A 20,912-nucleotide genomic window follows, 5' to 3' on the forward strand; every position below is an offset into this window, starting at 1 on the left:
TATGGATTTCTTTAGTTGATTTATTTCGATGCCTTAGTTTGTGGTGATTGTATGATAACCTAGTATTGGTTGTGCTTATTCATCTTATGAGCGTCACAAAGTTATAAGATAGCTTGTTAATTCTTAATGAAGCGAAAGTGAATTTAAGGGTTTAGAACTTGCCATGCTAGCATAGGTTCATGTGTATTTGTTATGCATGATTCGCAGGTAATTTTAACCATCTTACTTGCCCTATGTAATCACGATAGATAACTTGTGCATGAAACCATTATATTGTCAAATTCTATAGACATATAGGGTCTCAATATAATTGGTGTCTATTCAGCTTTTATCTATTTTGTGGATGTCTAGTAGTATGGTATTTGTGCGACGAAAGTGGGCGTTTATCAGTTTCATGTTATCTGATTAGTGTCATCACCACTACATGCTAAGGTTAAGAACGAAAAGACTATTGAATGAAGTATTTAATGAAGTTAGAATCTCATGTTGTCATATATATTAATTCAACCATTCTTATTCTCTTAGTTATAATTGTTAGTTTAAATCTTAGTTATAAAACAATCTCAATCTGTTAATCATTTTAGCATTGAATAATAGCCATATCATTGTTGTATATGTGCATAAATTACAAAGTTAACCTAAACCAATCTCTGTGGGAACGAATCTGATTTATATCTTATACTACTTGTGAACGCGTATACTTGCGTGAATTTTAGCGCGTGTTTAGCGACTAACATGTTTTTGGCGCCCCTGCCGGGGACTCTTTGTTAATTTTTAGTTTATGTGTCTTTCATCAGTGGTCGTTAAAGTTCATTGACTCAGACATTGTTACTTATCTGTTTCCTTGTCTTATTTCAGGTACTCTAGCGAGCATATATGCATATGCGTTCGCGGTCTCGTAAGAGAACTCTGGATAAAGCCGAGGAAGAAGTTGTAGTGGTTCGAAGGAAAGTTTTTGAGGATGAAGAGAAGGTAGAAGAAGAATAGAAAATTGAGGAACCAGCTTTAGTAGTGATGGGAGATCAAACAGAAATTCCTAAGGCTTTGATGGACTATTCTCAGCCTAAGATCAATGATATTCAGTCAAGCATCATCAGACCATCAATTTCGGCTACAGCTTTTAAGATCAAGTCAAACACGATTCAGATGATACATAACTCAGTTTAGTGTGGGGGTACTCCTATTGAAGACCCCAACATGCACATCAAGGATTTCATTGAGATATGCGACACTTTCAAGTTCAATGGTGTGACTGAAGTTGCTATCAAGCTGCGACTCTTCCCATTCTCTTTGAGGGATAAAGCAAAGTGCTGGTTATATTCTCTACCACCAGGGTCTATCACCACATGGGATGTGATGCCCCCAAATCCGGGGTCAGGATTGGGTGTCACTACACAACTTTACATAATAATAAAAACCTGTATATTAAAATAAATATACTGATAACCCCGCATAATCAGGATCGCTTACAGGTTATAGTATAAAACAAGAATCTAACCTTCCAAAATTACATTATCTAGGTACAATTCCATTACCTCTTTACTGTATTTTCTTGTATTGATCACTCTGTCATTTCCAAATTTCTCCAGCTGGAATCTTACCACTTTTGTTGTCTATTAAAAGCTATTCACTTTGCCCTCATTTGATACTGAAAGAAATAAGAGTTCACAAAACAAGAGTGAGCCAAAAATGCACAACAAGTATCATAAATGGTTTCCAGGTATCAGATTAGAAAACTCCTGGAAACGATTGTTGAATGATTTTAAAAATGTCTTTACATATTTATATAGTTGAGCGAACAAAATATTGGCCCTCATTGACCTTTAATAATAGATCACCTTTTTCTGTAAAAGAACAGTGATCGCTTCAATGTTTCACCTTTTTGAATCAACTCTTTGTTTGATTTGTAGTTATGAATTATTCTGGAAGGAATGCCTTTAATGGAGATCAACAATAAATTAGACTGGACACTAGAAACCAACCTATACACTATAACCTGCTGATCAGTCAGGATACAGTGTGGATCTATACCCAATTGCATAGACTCAACCAACATATGGGGTACCCAGGAAACTATGGCCTAAGGGTCCGGTTCATCCCTGACCCATAGGATCCAGCTTATCACTGGTCCTAATAGTAACCGTCCAGCCCGTAGAGTATTTTGATATTAAATCATTTTGATTTTTAAACATCCCAAATTAGGGTTCGCAGACAACCCGAACAAATGGGTATTTGCTCAAGAGAGGAATTGAATTATAGGAACAATAATGAAAAGAACTGGCATAATAAGAGTAATTGCAGCAAAATATAAAACAGTTAACTATTCTGAACTTAGAATATGAGCGAATAAATATTTGCAGTATTTTAGGAGAAAGTTTAGGAAAACTTGCCTCAATTGAGAATCCCTCTAATCTTTAACTATCCGCCATATTACTCAGTTCTGATATATTTGTATTTCCATTGACATTCCACTTGTCCTTTCTTAACAACCGCTATTTCAAGTTTATCTCTCTATTCTGAATCCACTCGTCTCATTACTATACATACTCAGGCTTTACTTTAACAATCTCTGTCTGGCTATGAACATCTCGCATTATGTGCATCTATCACAAATAATACTATTCAATGAACTGACAATATATAAGTGTCTTGTCTATACATTTATCCCTATCGTCTACCCGACGATAATAATAGATAAGGATCATATCTCATTCAAATAACGTTTAAAAGATATACTGACTCATTATCCACATAACACGTACACATATGGCGTGTAATCATATTATTCAGATAACACATAATCACGTAATTCATGTAGCACATAAGTTGAATCGTCAAAAGATAGATCTTAATACTTTTAGAATTGAAATCGGGTCAAAAGAATATTTTATCGATCATTTATTTACTCGGAATGATCCATAAAACAAACACCCTTTTGATACAAACAAATTTAGGTCTCGAAAATATTTTCAATAGAAGCAAAATATTTTTCTGAGTCTAGAGGCGTTCGTTTCGTAATAAACGGACGAACGGTTGATTTATTATGAATTTTTGAACATTTTTCAGAATTAAAATGGTCTCTGAATCATTTAATAATTAAATAATAGGGTTCGAATACCTAAATATGAATTTAAAATGATTTTATAATAATTATCAAGCCTTGAAAATAATTTAGAATAATATTTTAAAGCTTGAAATTATTTTTCGGAATTTTTAAATCAATTTTAAATAATTAAATCCAATTAAATAATCAATTTAAATTAATTAATAATTAATTAAATTAATTAATCAATTAATTGTTAAATTAACTCACTAATTAAATAATTAATTATCAACTAAAATCAATTAAGTAATTAATTAGGATTTATTTTAGAATTAAAAATAATTTTTAGAATAACAAATAATGAATTTTTGAATTAATTAATAAAAAAAATTGTAGAAACAGAAATCAGGTTTTGGAATTAGGGTTTTGGGGATTAAACCCGGGTCGAAACCGAGTTACCATCTTAACCCAAACGGGTCAGCAACCCGCCGGATCGGGTCGAACGCCGGCCGGAATCTGGGAAAGATCCGGCGGCTTCGCCGGTTCCGGCCAGCGAAATCCAGCCCTAAAACACGACAATACAACACCTTTTTCACTGCTAATCGATTTCACACACTACTGGCCATCGTACACAGCAATAACCACTGCAGATGGGCCGAAGATTAGATTGTCCGGTCAAATCGCCATTTTTACAGGCGAAAGCTCGAAGATTCCTGCGAACGATGGACTCGTTGAATTTCCACTCTAAATTAATGAAATAAATTGCAAACCGAAGTTGGTAAAATATGCAATCAATCCCCAGGATTAACTTCAATAAACATATCGTAAATAATCTGAAAAAATTAAAATTAAAAACGAATAAACAAAAACAAATAAAACTTCGATTTATATTAATTGTTAATCGTTTGGTAAAACTAAACACATGAATCGATTCTACAATTCAATATGAAGCTATTCATATCATCAAATTCATCTGATAACCCCATAATCGAAAACGCCCAAATTTGAGTTCAAGAACAACCAAGAACCCTAATTTTTAATTTTTCAGAAAAATCAAACCTCAATTTCTATATGTTATTGAACTCGGTTTTCAACATATAATATATCAAATTGACCAGGAAAATATTATCTACACGATGGAATCATCAAATCATATCAACAACATCAAGAACAAGTTTTCATAATTTAATCATCAAATAATTCGAATATAAATAAATAAATAAGAAAATTACCTTAATTTTTGCACTAAAATGGTTGATTGATTCAGAAAGTACTTTTCGAGAGCTTCGTTTTGATATATTACACGCTTGAATCGGAGTTCGGTAACGCCTTCGTTTGTGCGTTTGATTCTAAAAAACATATCGTTTTTAGGGTTTTTCTTTGTCTTTACTGTATTTTTACTGGTTGCAAATGAATAAACGAATAAAGTGAAATAAGAAATATGCTAATTATATTTACGGAATATTGGTTCGTTCTGGATCATTTTGGATCGTTAAATTAGTTGCTTAGCGGCTAAGTAACTGCAATAACGATCCGATTTGATATCAGTTCTGGATAATTATCCCAACCGGGCTTTTTATAAAACACTCTATACGAAAATAATGTAATAATATTTCATCTTTTGAAAATACGGGTTTCGTTGATTTACCGATATGATTGTCGTATCGAAAATCTTGCGCCGGGCCGCGCACTGGTCAAACCGTAATCCAGATCGAAAAAGTCAAAATACGGAAAATGTCCGGAATTACCAGATTAGGTTAGAAAGGAGTTTTCAGAAGAGTTTCGGGTTGTAAAACGTAAAAACGGTTGAAGTCGGACAATTCCCGGCTTTAAAATAATTTTATAATTATTCTGAAAATAATTAATAATTCATAATTTATTATAAAATCATCTAACACTTCAAAAATTACCAGGAAAATACCTTAATTATCTATATTTTATTCTAGACATATTAAAATTAACATACTCACATTTTATTACATACAAACATCCAAATATTATTATCAATCATCAGATAATTCACCAAAAATTCATATAATATTCACATAATAATCATATATTGATATAAATAATTATACGATATTTCCTGGATGTTACATCCTTCCCCCCTTAAAAGGATTCTGTCCTTAGAATCACGCTAAGGAATAATACTAATACTTTTCAAGTATATAACTTTCATTTCCTCAGGTTAATCTCTCAACCTCATAATTTTTCATAACTTTAACGTATAATATCAATCTTTCCTTAATAGTCTCTCGTTAACATCATATTATATTTGTTGCTTGCATAACTCAATTCAACTCTCCATCTCCTATATATATGGAGCTAACTTACTTCCTCTGGATATATATATATAAACGCCCTATGGATTCGCTATACGGGTAGCGGTGAAGCCAACTCACCTCTATTTATCCTATCGATTTACTATCTAGGAGGGACCAGCATAACACATCTTAATTCACTTTTTCTTTCTAATTTTAGTAATTCGTGCTTATGTGCATTTCTAACTACTACTCAATGTTGAACCTCGTCCTGCTATGTTTCTTCGTTCAAATAACCTAATTGGTAATCGCTTCCCATCGCATTGGAGGCTTTTTAACCGTTCCTATAATCTTCTTCTTCATTTGTAAATGATGCACTGAGACCGGGGCATATTTACTTTCTGTCGTTCTCGTAACTCAAATCCACCTTCATTTTATACGTAGGGAGCTAAATTACCTTTCTTAGCCATATACATTTAAACATCTTATGAACTCGTTATGCCTGTAACAACAGGGTCAACTCATTTGTAACCATTCTATCTATCTCATTGTCTTGATGGACTAACTTGATTTATACCAATCTGATTTTCTTTCTAATTTTAATAATTTGCGATTATGCACCTTCCATTCTCCTGACTGTTCTACTTTACTTCTCACGTCTCCTTCTGTTTGGTTAGTCTGGCCTATAATCGTTTTTAATCGTATTCGAGAATCTTTAGCTCATTTCTTGAATTTCTCATCCGTGTGCGCCCGATATACTGAGCTCATGGCGTCTGATACTTCAAAATGTTCTAAATCTATTCAAAATTGAAAATTAAAGGAAGATCTTGACAATTGTATTTAACTCACCATTTTGTAGTTTTTTCATTTTTTTTTCAATCACTAACACGTATATTCATCGAGCGAACTCTTTTACTATTTGAAAGGAAATATTAATTTGGAATAGAATGAACCATAACTTTTTTCAAAACCGAACTCTTGATACTAATACCAATTTTGTTGTCATATCAAATTAGATATCAATATGAACTTTGATGCTAACAACATCTCATACTGAAGTCAACATCAATCATCTATATTAATACCACTTTTGATATTTAACAACAAAATAAGTATCAGTATAATCCAGAAGTCGGGTCAAACCTGCTCTCAATTTCTAACTTTTCATATCCCTTTATCCATTCCCCTGCAATCTTAGTGATATTCACTCTTTCTTTTCTTCTCAAGACATCTTTCTCTGAATAGATCTTGCTTGGTTGGTAATTAACCATACTTTCGTAGCTCATAATTAATTATAACCAAAGTTCATACCTTTGAAGCTTCGAACGCAATTGCTAATCTATCACCTTTCGCATGCATATCTTCAGGTGTTCAACTTGGTCTTCCTTAGTTCTTCAGTGGGCGAGGATGTTATTAATAAATACAATCACACTCTCCAATTACTCCTTGTACACTATGTTTATTTAATTTGCAATTCCTGATAACCGATACGTGATTTCATACTTTTTTTTCCATGATCACCTTTGTGTATGGCGCGAAGTACTCTTTATTTCATTTTTCTTTTCATTCCATATTTCTGAAGTTTTCCTTCACTCAATATCTCATTCCCACTGGGTTGTACGATACAGGGCTTTTGACACCAGCTCGACTCGTACAGTAATTGACAAAAATTCTTACCTCATTTCACGAGGTAACCTTGGTAAATCATTCGTTAGAATCTTCAGGACTTCACTTTAATTATGGAGAATTCCGATGTGAGATTCATTGTAACGTTCTTCTTTAATAGTTTGCCACTAATACCTTGGTTTACTCTCCCTTGTTTACATATATTCCTTGAATGATTTTTTTATCTTCAATTATCGGCACTTCACTTTATTCTCCTATCAGTTCTGACACAGTTGACAGTCACCACTTGCTTATATCCTGAACTATTTTATACAATTTCTTTATCATCCTTTTGATTTCACTTCCTTTCTTATTTAATTCTTCATTCTCATTACTCATTAACTCTTCTAACATAAGAATGTCTTTTTTCTTGATAATATTAATATATGCATTATTAGCTAAGCCATTTCTGAAATTAATAAAAAGACTTTTATTTATAATATTTAAGTTCTTAATGACAGAATTACCAAATTCATCGATAGTTACTTTCTTAGCTTCACTTAAATCATCATTGATCGCATATTTGGTTTTATTCCAATTGGTCAACCTTTCTTCTCCCCAAGTTCACATGTGTACTTCGTTAGTCTTCGTCTTACCTCGGATACTTGGATTCGCGAGCTTTCGAAAACTTTTATTCAATCGTCATTCGATATGGGTATACTTTCAAGTCCTTCCTGGAATGCTATTACAGATGATATAATCTCTTTGCTTTATCTTGAACCTTCGGTTCTTGAAAATTTTCTTCTTACTAGCATGTACCAATTACTTTATGTTCCTCTTGTTTATCGAAAAGAGCATATTCATCTAGATAAAGTCTCACACGTGTCTGTGGTAACATCACACCAATTCTACTAAACTTTCGATTCCTGCTAATGCCATCACTTCCTTCAACTTGCTAACCGCTTTGATTTTGGATCTGAAAATCATGTTAGAGCTTGACTCAATCTAATTGGAATCGATCTCCATTTAGCTAACCATTAGTTGGTAAAGTTGATCAATTAACTCTTTTAATCGATCACTTAAATCGAGTAAAGACTAGCTAACTAGAATCAAAGACCAATTACATAAAGTCAGTTCGATCATAACATTTTTCTCAAGAACCGAAATCACAACCATTTGGAATACAACTGGGAGTGAGAATATACTTCTTTATCCTTATATGTAGGGTAATTTCTGAAAATTTGGACAGCACCTACCCTATATCATCGACTACCAGTCGGACTCAAGCCGACACCATCCATCTACCAAATCGTCTACAATCACATCCATCCACTTCCATCAACCAAATTCATCCATCCACCCTAGTTCGAATTATATCATTCTGATTAGTATAGGTATGATTAATTGACGTAACATATATCTTTTGAAATGAGACTTAAGGTCTTAAATTAACAAGGTCTTAAGCTTTAAAATTTATCTCGTGTCTCAAAATTTTATTTCGCGAGTATTTTGACTTATTTATTGTCGTTACTAATTGTGTATAGTTACTCTTAAAAATTATACCGCATCCTTCAATTGGTCATACCAATCATCTATTGTTGATGATACGCACTTAATTTCATTAACTGATCCATTTATCTTTTAATAATTATGCATGGTTTTCATTATTATTGCCACAGTCTGGTGAAAACTCAGTTGCCAAATCATTATTTCTTAAAAGATTTCACAGTTGAGTCACCATTGATTCATCTCTACTTATGTTCCCGTATCGAAACTTCGTCTCTGGCCCGCTTATGGGTATTAAATTTACCATAACTTATTTACTCAAGGTAGAAAACTTCAAAATTTCTGAAAGAACACGTTCAAAATTTGTTTGCAATTAAGATTTCTTTGAACTTGAATCTTTACGATAAATATCTTGCGACGAAGGAATGCTTTACGTATGAATTGCCTGTTTGAGTCAGTGTTCAGAGTTCTCTTGATCTCCGATTGTTGTCCCGACACTCGTTTGCTTTACATACAACCTTACTTCCTTATTTTATAACTAACTTATTTGTTACGGTTCGCTAACCATTTATTTCACGTTGAAATCCTCTGATTTGAAGCGCGTCATGTTAACACAATCTATCGTACTGATGAGATCTTCGTAACACGAATAACTGTCAAACTTGATGCCTTTGCCACGTCCATTTATCGATGAATTCCTTTTTCCTTATCCGCAGATGTCCACCATATATTGGTTTGCCGTCATAACTATGTTTATTGTATGTTTCCACATTCCACACTATTGTATTTCTTTTGAAATCGTCAGAGAACAGACTCTACGCAAGAGGAAAGTTTTGCGAATATGACTTTGATTGAAAACTGAATAAGGAATAACAATGCCACAAACTATTGGGAGAATTTGTAATTTAGTAAATTGAAGGAAGAAGAATGAGTGAAGATTTAGATGTGAATGAGACAACCATATTCGTACTCAAGTTGGCCAGTCTTCCGTACTATATGGCATACAATACATGATTAGGTGGCGTCCCACCCGGCTCTTCATAATTTCGACAAAGCGTCATACCACAACACTGCTTGTCTCAATCAGAAATTAGTGATTTGAAAAGAGCAACGATTTAGAAGGAATACAATAAATTTTCTTTCGTCTTCACCTCATATGATTTATCCACAGAAGAAACTTATACGCATCCAAGAATCAGGAAGATCATATGCTATCGTATTAAGAAGAGGAATTTCGATGTTGATCACTTTCCACGCTTCACCTAATTATGCGTTCAGAACCCAGTCGAATGAGAGATTCACAATTTAGGTCACCCTATATTTTCAAAATGTCGTCTGGAAATGCCTCCACATCAAATTCTTTAATGATTTGATCGTAATCGCGTTCCTACAAAATTTATAATTATTACTTCCAATTTCCTTTATGCCACGTAAGGTAACAGTCGATCCCGCAACGTCTCAACTCCGTCGATAGAAATTCTATTATTCTCCAATTATCTGGAAGATTTTTCCATTTCCTTAAGTCACCCGCTGTCCGTTCAAATTACGAATCTCGTTAAATATTAGCAATTTCATGAACTGGATAAATAATGTTTTAACATGTTCATTCAATTATTGGTATGATTTAAATAAAGATTACTCTCGTTTTTCACAAAAACTTTAAACTTTCTTCTTACTAGTGGGTCTACTTGGTCCTCCAGATTAACAATACTGAGTCTATAACCATTCTTCTTTTTAGGTCATTTTCTGTTTATAATAACAAGAACATAAATAGTAATTCGAAAACCAAATTGTAAAACTCATTTCATACAAAAATCTTCTGAAAGTTGATTAAGAAAATCTTCTCCGAAATCTTATTTTAAAATTTGAAAATCAATTATTTGGTCGTCATTACTATATAAGTTACTTGCTATTCTCTTAATCCTGCTAATGAAATATCTAATTAAAGGAATGCCCACATAGGGGTCTTTCCATTTTGGTACATCTTCTATTCTTCCTTGGATTCTGCTCGCACTTCGTAATCGACGAAGTTCCATTTACTATTGTATATCATTTACTCGCAATTCTACCACAACGCTGACATTTAGTATTGTCTTTGACATTCTTGTCATTGTCCTTAATGTTATGCTTACAACCACGCAGGCGATTCGATGTTCGATCTAAAGATAGGGTCGCATCTTCTTGCTAGTCTTACCAATACCTAGTAAGGTAGATATCATTTCTTGCGCATCCCCCGATAAGTGATAGGAATCTTCCCGTAGAGGTGGTGCCTTCGAAACGTGCAACGTTAGTTCTTCATCAGCTTCCATCAACTTGTTGCCTCCAGCGTGATGCTCGTCCTACTACCTAACCCTAAATTAAATCGTACCCAAAACTCACCTAGCTTCTCTTACGTGAAATTCTCACAAAACTCATTTGCTTCTTCTTCAAAACTGCATGAAACGTAGGGTAGCATATCCAGTCTCTGTCATTCTATCGATTCCTCATCACTGTATAATCAGAGAACTCAATATACCTATAGCGTTGCGATATTTGCCGTACACTTCCCTCAACAATTCTGGCTTACCAATTCCGTATCGGACCTGTAAATCCTCATTTGCACTCAATTCGAACTTAAAAAGAATATGCCTAGGGTCCTTCCTATCTCATATGACCTATAACTCTTATCTTACCCTCACCTATTCTTATTTCAGTGACCAATAACATATAGCTCTGATACCAACTGTGACGCCCCCAAATCCGGGGTCAGGATTGGGTGTCACTACACAACTTTACATAATAATAAAAACCTATATATTAAAATAAATATACAGATAACCCCTCATAATCGGGATGGCTTACATGTTATAGTATGAAACAAGAATCTAACCTTCCAAAATTACATTATCTAGGTACAATTCAATTACCTCATTACTGTATTTCCTTGTATTGATCACTCTGACATTTCCAAATTTCTCCAGCTGGAATCTCACCACTTTTGTTGTCTATTAAAAGCTATTCATTTTGCCCTCATTTGATACTGAAAGAAATAAGAGTTCACAAAGCAAGAGTGAGCCAAAAATGCCCAGTAAGTATCATAAATGGTTTCCAGGTATCAGATCAGAAAACTCCTGGAAACGATTGTTGAATGATTATAAAAATGTCTTTACATATTTAAATAGTTGAGGGAACAAAACATTGGCCCTCATTGGCCTTTAATAATAAATCACCTTTTTGTGTAAAAGAACAGTGATCACTTCAATGTTTCACCTTTTTGAATCAACTCTTTGTTTGATCTGTAGTTATGAATTATTCAGTAAGGAATGCCGTTAATGGCGATCAACAATAAATTAGACTGGACACTAGAAACCAACCTATGCACTATAACCTGCTGATCAGTCTGGATACAGTGCGGATCTATACCCAACTGCATAGACCCAACCAATATATGGGGTACCCAGGAAACTATGGCCTAAGGGTCCGGTTCATCCCTGACCCATAGGATCCAGCTTATCACTGGTCCTAATAGTAACCGTCCAGCCCGTAGAGTATTTTGATATAAAATCATTTTGATTTCAAAACATCCCAAATTAGGGTTCGCAAATAACCCGAACGAATGGGTATTTGCTCAAGAGAGCAATCGAATTATAGGAACAATAATGAAAAGAACTGGCATAATAAGAGTAATTGCAGCGAAATATAAAACAGTTAACTATTTTTGAACTTAGAATATGAGCGAATAAATATTTGCAGTATTTTAGGAGAAAGGTTAGGAATACTTGCCTCAATTGAGAATCCCTCTGATCTTTAACTATCCGCCATATTACTCAGTTCTGATATATCTGTATTTTCATTGACATGCCACTTGTCCTTTCTTAACAACCGTTATTTCAAGTTTATCTCTCTATTCTGAAACCACTCATCTCATTACTATACATACTCAAGCTTTACTTTAACAATCTCTGTCTGGCTTTGAACATCTCGCATTATGTGCATCTATCACAAATACTACTATTCAATGAACTGACAATATATAATTTTCTAGTCTATACATTTATCCCTATCGTCTACCCGGTGATAATAATAGATAAGGATCACATCTCATTCAAATAACGTTTAAAAGACACACTGACTCATTATCCACATAACATGTACACATATGGCGTGTAATCATATTATTCACATAACACATAATCACGTAATTCATGTAGCACATAAGTTGAATCGTCAAAAGATAGATCTTAATACGTTTAGAATTGAAATCGGGTCAAAAGAATTTTTTATCGATCAATTATTGACCCGGAATGATCCATAAAACAAACACCCTTTTGATACAAACAAATTTAGGTCTCGAAAATATTTTTAATAGAAGCAAAATATTTTTCTGAGTCTAGAGGCGTTCGTTTCGTATTAAACGGACGAACGGTTGATTTATTATAAATTTTTGAACATTTTTTGGAATTAAAACGGTCTCCGAATCATTTAATAATTAAATAATAGGGTTCGAATACCTAAATATGACTTTAAAATGATTTTATAATAATTATCGAGCCTTGAAAATAATTTAGAATAATATTTTAAAGCTCAAAATTATTTTTCGGAATTTTTAAATCAATTTTAAATAATTAAATCCAATAAAATAATCAATTTAAATTAATTAATAATTAATTAAATTAATTAATCAATTGATTGTTAAATTAACTGACTAATTATATAATTAATTATCAACTAAAATCAATTAATTAGGATTTATTTTAGAATTAAAAATAATTTTTAGAATAATAAATAATGAATTTTTGAATTAATTAATAAAAGAATTTATAGAAACAGAAATCGGGTTTTGGAATCAGGGTTTTAGGGATTAAACCCGGGTCGAAACCGGGTTACCATCTCAACCCAAACGTGTCAGCAACCCGCCGGATCGGGTCGAACGCCGGCCGGAATCTGGGAAAGATTCGGCGGCTCCGCCGGTTCCGGCCAGCGAAATCCTGCCCTAAAATATGACAATACAACACCTTTTTCACTGCTAATCGATTTCACACACTACTGGCCATTCGTACAAAGCAATAACCACTGCAGATGGGCCGAAGATTAGATTGTCCGGTCAAATTGCCATTTTTACCGGCGAAAGCTCGAATATTCCGGCGAACGATGACCTCGTTGGATTTCCATTCAAAATTAACGAAATAAATTGCAAAACGAAGCTGGTAAAATATGCAATCAATCCCCAGGATCAACTTCAATAAACATATCGTAAATAATCTGAAAAAATTAAAATTAAAAACGAATAAACAAAAATAAATAAAACTTCGATTTATATTAATAGTTAATCGTTTGGTAAAACTAAACACATGAATCGATTCTACAATTCAATATGAAGCTATTCATATCATCAAATTCATCTGATAACCCCATAATCGAAAATGCCCAAATTTGAGTTCAAGAACAAACAAGAACCCTAATTTTTGATTTTTCAGAAAAATCAAACCTCAATTTCTATATGTTATTGAACTCGGTTTTCAACATATAATATATCAAATTGACCAGAAAAATATTATCTACACGATGGAATCATCAAATTATATCAACAACATCAAGAACAAGTTTTCATAATTTAATCATCAAATAATTTGAATATAAATAAATAAATAAGAAAATTACCTTAATTGCTGCACTAAAATGGTTGATTGATTCAGAAAGTACTTTTCGAGAGCTTCGTTTTGATATATTACACGTTTGAATCGGAGGTCGGTAACGCCTTCGTTTGTGCATTTGATTCTCAAGAACGTATCATTTTTAGGGTTTTTCTCTGTCTTTACTGTATTTTTAATAGTTGCAAATGAATAAATGAATAAAGTGAAATAATAAATATGCTATTTATATTTACGGAATATTGGATCGTTTTGGATCGTTAAATTAGTTGTTTAGCCGCTAAGTAACTGCAATAACGATCCGATTTGATATCAGTTTTGGATAATTATCCAAACCGGGCTTTTTATAAAACACTCTATATCAAAATAATGTAATAATATTTCGTCTTTTGAAAATACGGGTTTCGTTGATTTAGCGAAATGATTGTCGTATCGAAAATCTTGCGCCGGGCCGCGCATGGGTCAAACCGTAATCCGGATCGAAAAAGTCAAAACACGGAAAATGTCCGGAATTACCAGATGAGGTTTGGAAGAAGTTTTCGGAAGAGTTTCGGGTTGTAAAACGTAAAAACGGTTGAAGTCGGACGATTCCCGGTTTTAAAATAATTTTATAATTATTCAGAAAATAATTATAATTCATAATTCATTATAAAATCATCTAACACTCCAAAAATTATCAGGAAAATACCTTAATTATCTATATTTTATTCTGGACAGATTAAAATTAACATACTCACATTTTATTACATACAAACATCCAAATATTATTATCAATCATCAGATAATTCACCAAAAAATCATATAATATTCACATAATAATCATATATTGATACAAATAATTATACAATATTTCCCGGATGTTACATGGGAGGATCTTGCTCAAAAGTTTCTCACTAAATTCTTCCATAAGGCGAAGACTGCTGCAATCAGGAATGCTCTTACTCAGTTTCCTCAGCAAACTGGTGAATCTCTGTGTGACGCTTGGGATCGATATAAGGAGATGCTAAGGAAGTGCCCACACCATGACATGCCTGATTGGATGATTATAAATTGTTTATACAATGGATTATATGCTACTTCTAGACCCATGCTCGATGCAGCATCAGGAGGAGCCTTGTGGGCTAAGAGCTATAATGAAGCTTATGAATTGATTGAATTGATGGCTGCTAATGAATACCAAAATCCTTCTCAGAGACTGACTCAGGGAAAAGTAGCAGGAACTCTAGAGTTGGATGCAGCAATTGCTATAGCTGCCCAACTTAAGGCTTTGACGATAAAGGTGGACACTTTGGCCAATTATGGAGTTAATCAAATCACTAGTGTCTGTGAGCTTTGTGCTGGTGCCCATGAGACTGATCAGTGTGCTATTTCTAGTGAATCAGCTTAGTTGGTGAGCAATTTTCAGTGATTTCAGCAACCTGTGACAACAACTTATCATCCCAACAACCGCATGAAGGGTTTTTTAGCACAAAAATGCAACGAAAACATAAATTTAAATCTTAAAATTCGAAACCCTCCGCAGGATCCATGCGAAAAATAATATTTAATTCGTAGTTCAGTATGTTTACCTTAAGAAGCTTTATGTTAATGGAAAGATGGAGGTCTTGAATGATCACCACGTAGCTCGTCGCTGGAACGATCTACGCCTTGAAGGCATCCACACGAATGATCGCCCGGAGGATGGGTGTGTACTAGCACGTTCTTGAGGCCACCTTCTTGCTCTCTCTATATCTCTTCAAGCTGCTAGGGTTTTTGTTTTATCAAATAAAACGTGTAACCCTAATTCTATTAGAAAAAGATATTATATAGGCAAGAGCTAATGGGCCTCCAACCCTAAACTTAATTTTAGAGTTATTATTATTATTAAATTCGAAATTCTAATTATTGTATTATATTTCTCACTTAATCATCCAATAACTTAATTTCGGATTTAATATTAAAGTCGAATTTCCTATTTATTTAATTAATTAAGTCACACTTAATTAATAACAAATAATTCGAATTACTTACATTTAATTTAAATCCGAATTTAAATTAAATAATCCTCCAATCATTCTTTGTGCGACCCTTTAGGTTATTATTACGTAGGCAACAATTTTAAATCTAATTTAAAATCATAAACAATGAGCGGCATCTAGTAATACATCATTGTTACCCAAGTAATAATAATTAAATTGGTGATCAATTAAACCTTTTGTGTATAATGTACAATGTACTATAATCCTTTTAACCATATATTATAGATTAAACTCGAGGCATGTTATGTGTCATCCTCTTCATAATTTAATCCAGGTTTCCTTGATCGATGAGTAGACTATAACATCAAATCAACATTTGAGCATGGCCATGCATTTCATAGTCTAACTCAAACAAGAGGCCAATAATATCACTCCTAAAATAGGAGGGTTAAATCCTTTCTAGATCATTCATATTTCTCATATGATACATAATATACCCAATATACACTTTTATCATCACCCGGTCAAAGGCAACTTTTAATGCAACCAAGGTATATTAATTCTCATATAGAAATATAATGATTTCAAGTCTAAAGACCAATACATCATTATCACAGTGAGAATTACTTATGACACAACAGACATGTAGAATCTCACATTGGGTCTTCCAGCACCATGTATATAATACATGTGCCTGCGTTTTGACTTTAGTATCACTATACCAATGATCAATGAGATGTGATCATCAGTCAACATTCACACTAGTCTTAATGTATTATTATTGTCCCTTAATAATAATACTCGACTAGGGATCTTTAGGAATATCGATACTATTCTCATAATCTCATTTCTAAGTCACGTACTTAGAGATATAAAATTACATATCATATTCCAAGGACATTTATTAATCTAAAATCTTATCGCTGAAAATAAAAATATAATAAATTACTAATGAATAATCCATATAATCAGAATTAATAATCCAAATGTTTCATAATATAAACATAATAGTGTTGTCTCTAGGGCACAAACACTAACAATCTCCCACTTGCACTAGAGCCAATCACCCATATATCTAATACCCACGGAACTAGTATGACCTTCGTGCTTTTGCTGCGACAAAGCCTTAGTCAGTGGGTCTGCAACATTATCATCAGTATGCACTTTACATATATGTATATCTCCTCTTTCATTAATTTCTCGAAGGAGGTGATATTTCCTAAGTATATGCTTTGCCCGGGAATGGGACCTTGGTTCTTTAGCCTGCGCGATGGATCCATTATTATCACAGTAAAGATCAACTGGATCTGTGATCGATGGAACCACACCAAGTCCCGTTATGAATTTCCGTATCCAAACAGCCTCTTTGGCTGCTTCACTGGTAGCAATATACTCAGCTTCCATTGTAGAATCAGCTATTGTCTCTTGCTTTGAACTCTTCCAACTTACAGCACCTCCATTAAGGCAAAACACAAAACCTGACTGAGATACTGAATCGTCTCTTCCTGTCTGAAAGATGGCGTCAGTGTAACCCTTTACAACCAGCTTATCATCTCCTCCATACACCAAGAATGAATTTTTACCCTTTTCTGGACTGCTGTCCAGTGACCCTCGCCAGGATTAGACGGGTATCTGCTCGTCATTCTCAAGGCATACGAAACATCAGGTCGAGTACATATCATCACATACATTAGAGATCCAATTGCCGAAGCATATGGAACTAGGCTCATACGACCCTTATCATCTAATGATTTAGGGCCGTTGTCTTTTGAGATCAATATCCCATGAGACATTGGGACATATCCTCGTTTTGCCTCTTGCATCCTGAAATGATGCAATACTTTGTCAATGTATGTACTCTGACTTAGGCCGATTAATTTCCTTGATCTATCTCTATAGATCTTGATCCCTAATATATAGGTAGCATCACCTAAGTCCTTCATCGAGAAACTATTTCCCAACCAAGTCTTAACAGCATGTAGAGAAGGTATGTCATTCCCTATTAGTAATATATCATCTACATATAGTACTAGGAATGCCACGTGGCTCCCACTAACCTTCTTGTAAACACATGGTTCATCTTCATTTTGAATAAAGCCAAATTTTTTGACTATTTCATCAAAATGACGATTCCATCTCCTTGAGGCTTGCTTTAATCCATAAATAGATCGAAGCAACTTACAGACCATCTTAGCAAACTTGGGATCGACAAAACCCTCAGGTTATATCATGTATAGATCATCTTCCTCTTCAAGGCTCCCATTTAAGAAAGCGGTTTTGACATCCATTTGCCAAATCTCATAGTCATAGTAAGCAGCTATTGCTGGCAAAATCCTGATGGACTTGACCATAACAACTGGTGAAAAGGTCTCATCATAGTCTATACCATGAACTTATTTGAAACCTTTTGCCACCGGTCGCGCTTTCTAGGTCTGTACTTTACCATCCATGTCAGTTTTCTTCTTGAAAACCCACTTGCACCCTACATGTTTTACCCCTTCAGGTGGATCAACTAAAGTCCATACTTTTTTTTGATACATGGATTCCATTTCGAATTTCATGGCCTCTAGCCATCTCTCGGAGTCTGGACTGTTCATAGCTTCTTGGTAGGTAAGAGGCTCATCATTGTCTATGAGCGTTACATCGTCATCTTGAGTCAAGAGAAATCCATAATATATCTCTGGCTCATGACGAGTCCTACTAGATCTACGAACAACCTGTGTTTCCAGATCAGGAACATCTTGATGTTCTTCCTGCCCATTTTCCAACTCTGCTTCAATGTTATTTTGTACAACTCGATCTTCATCGAGATCTATAGTCCTCTCACTGATTTTCTTGGAAAGTAACTCTCTTTCAAGAAATACATCGGTTCGAGCAACAAACACTTTGTTCTCGGTAGGATTATAAAAACCATACCCTTTAGTTTCTTCAGGATATCCCACAAAATTACATTTATCTAATTTTGGTCCCAGCTTTCCAGACACCAAGCATTTCACAAGCGCTTTGCATCCCCATACTTTCATAAAAGACATGTTGTGACGTTTCTCAGTCCATATCTCATATGGCGTCTTTTGAACCGATTTAGTTGGAACTCGGTTTAGTGTATATGCAGCTGTTTCTAAAGCATAACCCCAGAAACTTATTGGAAGATCTTCCAGACTCATCATCGATCACACCATGACCAACAAGGTACAATTTCTCCTCTTGGAAACTCCATTCTATTAAGGTGTTCCAGGAGGAGAAAGCTATGATACGATACCACACTCCTTCAAGAAACCTTTAAACTTAAGGCTTAAGTATTCTCCTCTACAATCTGATCGTAGAACTTTTATACTTTCCCCTGTTTGCTTTTCCACTTCATCCTTGTATTCTTTGAAATTTTCAAAAGAATCAGATTTGTTCTTTAAAAGATACACATACCCATATCTACTGAAATCGCCAGTAAATGTAATGAATTAGTAAAAGCCACCTCTTGCCATCGTACGCATTGGACCACATACATCACTATATATAAGTCCTAATCGTTCAATGGCTCTTTCACCTTGTCTCGTAAAAGGAGCTTTAGCCATTTTTCCAATGAGAGAAGATTTGCATTCTTCGTATGATTCAAAATAAAACTTATCAAAATAACCATGTTTATGTAATTTAGAAATGCGTTTCTCATTTATGTGACCTAAATGACAATGCCAAAGGTATGTTTGATTTGAGTCTTTCATCTTAATACGTTTATTATCATTATTTATGTTATAGACATGAGTATCTAAATCAAGAACATATAAACCAATAAACAAACATGCAACCCATAGGTAACATTATTGAATTAAAAGGAACAACTATTGTTCTGAATCAAAAATGAAAAACCTTTCTTGTCCAAACAAGAAACCGAAATAATGTTTCTGCAAATCGCAGGCACGTAAAAACAGTTATCTAGTTCTAAAACAAGCCCAGTGGGCAACGATAAACGATAAGTACCTACAACTAAAGCAGCAACCTTTGTTCCATTGCCAACTCGTCGGTCAACTTCTCCCTTCATCAATGTCCTACTTCCCTGCAGTTCCTGCACATTTATACAAATATGAGAACCACATCTAGTATCTAATACCCAAGATGTAGAAGTAGACAAGTTGACTTCAATAACATAAATACCTGAATCAAAAGCAGTAACAAAAGCCTTCTTCTTCTTCAGATCCTCCAAATAAGCATGACAGTTCCTCTTCCAATGACCTGGTTTCTTACAATAGTGACAATCACCAACCTTTGGAACACCACCTTTAGGCTTGAAAGCCTTGGTCAGATCAGGTTTCGGACTGGCATTCGATTTAGATCTCATCTTCCTTTTTCCTTTCCATTTACCCTTTCTTTGGTCTTCCCCTTATTCACCATCAACATGGGAGCAGGGGATGTCTTCTGAACGTTGGTCTCATCAGTTTTCAACATAGCCAACAGTTCGGTGGGGTTCATATCTATCTCATTCATATTATAATTCATCACAAATTGAGAATAACTGATGTTTAAAGATTGTAAAATTAGGTCAATCTGATGCTCCACAGCAATCGGGGCACCTAACTTGGCAATGTACTCAATATACCCAATCATCCTTAGAACATGCATGCAACGATTTGAAAGTATCAAACCTCTCCTGACGAGCCTGTCCTTCAAACATATGTTTAAGGTGCTCAATCATATCATAAGAATCCATATTCTCATGTTGTTTCTGAAGTTTAGCACTCATGGTCGCTAACATGAGACATTGAACATTCGTGTCATCATCGATATGTTTCTGATAAACATTATATTGAGCACGGGATGCTCTTTCAGTGAGAGGTGCAGGGCGAGGGATATCTATGACATAGAGATTGCGCTCTTGTTTGTGGAAAATCCTCAAGTTCCTCTGCCAGTCAAGGAAGTT

General features: G+C 34.3%; 1 non-coding gene across 1 annotated transcript; it reads right to left on the minus strand.

The window, feature by feature from the left end:
* Window positions 1–14,967: 14,967 nt before the first annotated feature.
* On the minus strand, window positions 14,968–15,074 carry LOC141669966 (small nucleolar RNA R71). Its single transcript, XR_012554220.1, has one exon. It is a non-coding gene; the product is annotated as a small nucleolar RNA R71 (small nucleolar RNA).
* Window positions 15,075–20,912: the final 5,838 nt, after the last annotated feature.

Source organism: Apium graveolens, chromosome 6 (assembly GCF_009905375.1).
Source record: "Apium graveolens cultivar Ventura chromosome 6, ASM990537v1, whole genome shotgun sequence".
Classification (NCBI taxonomy): domain Eukaryota; kingdom Viridiplantae; phylum Streptophyta; class Magnoliopsida; order Apiales; family Apiaceae; genus Apium; species Apium graveolens.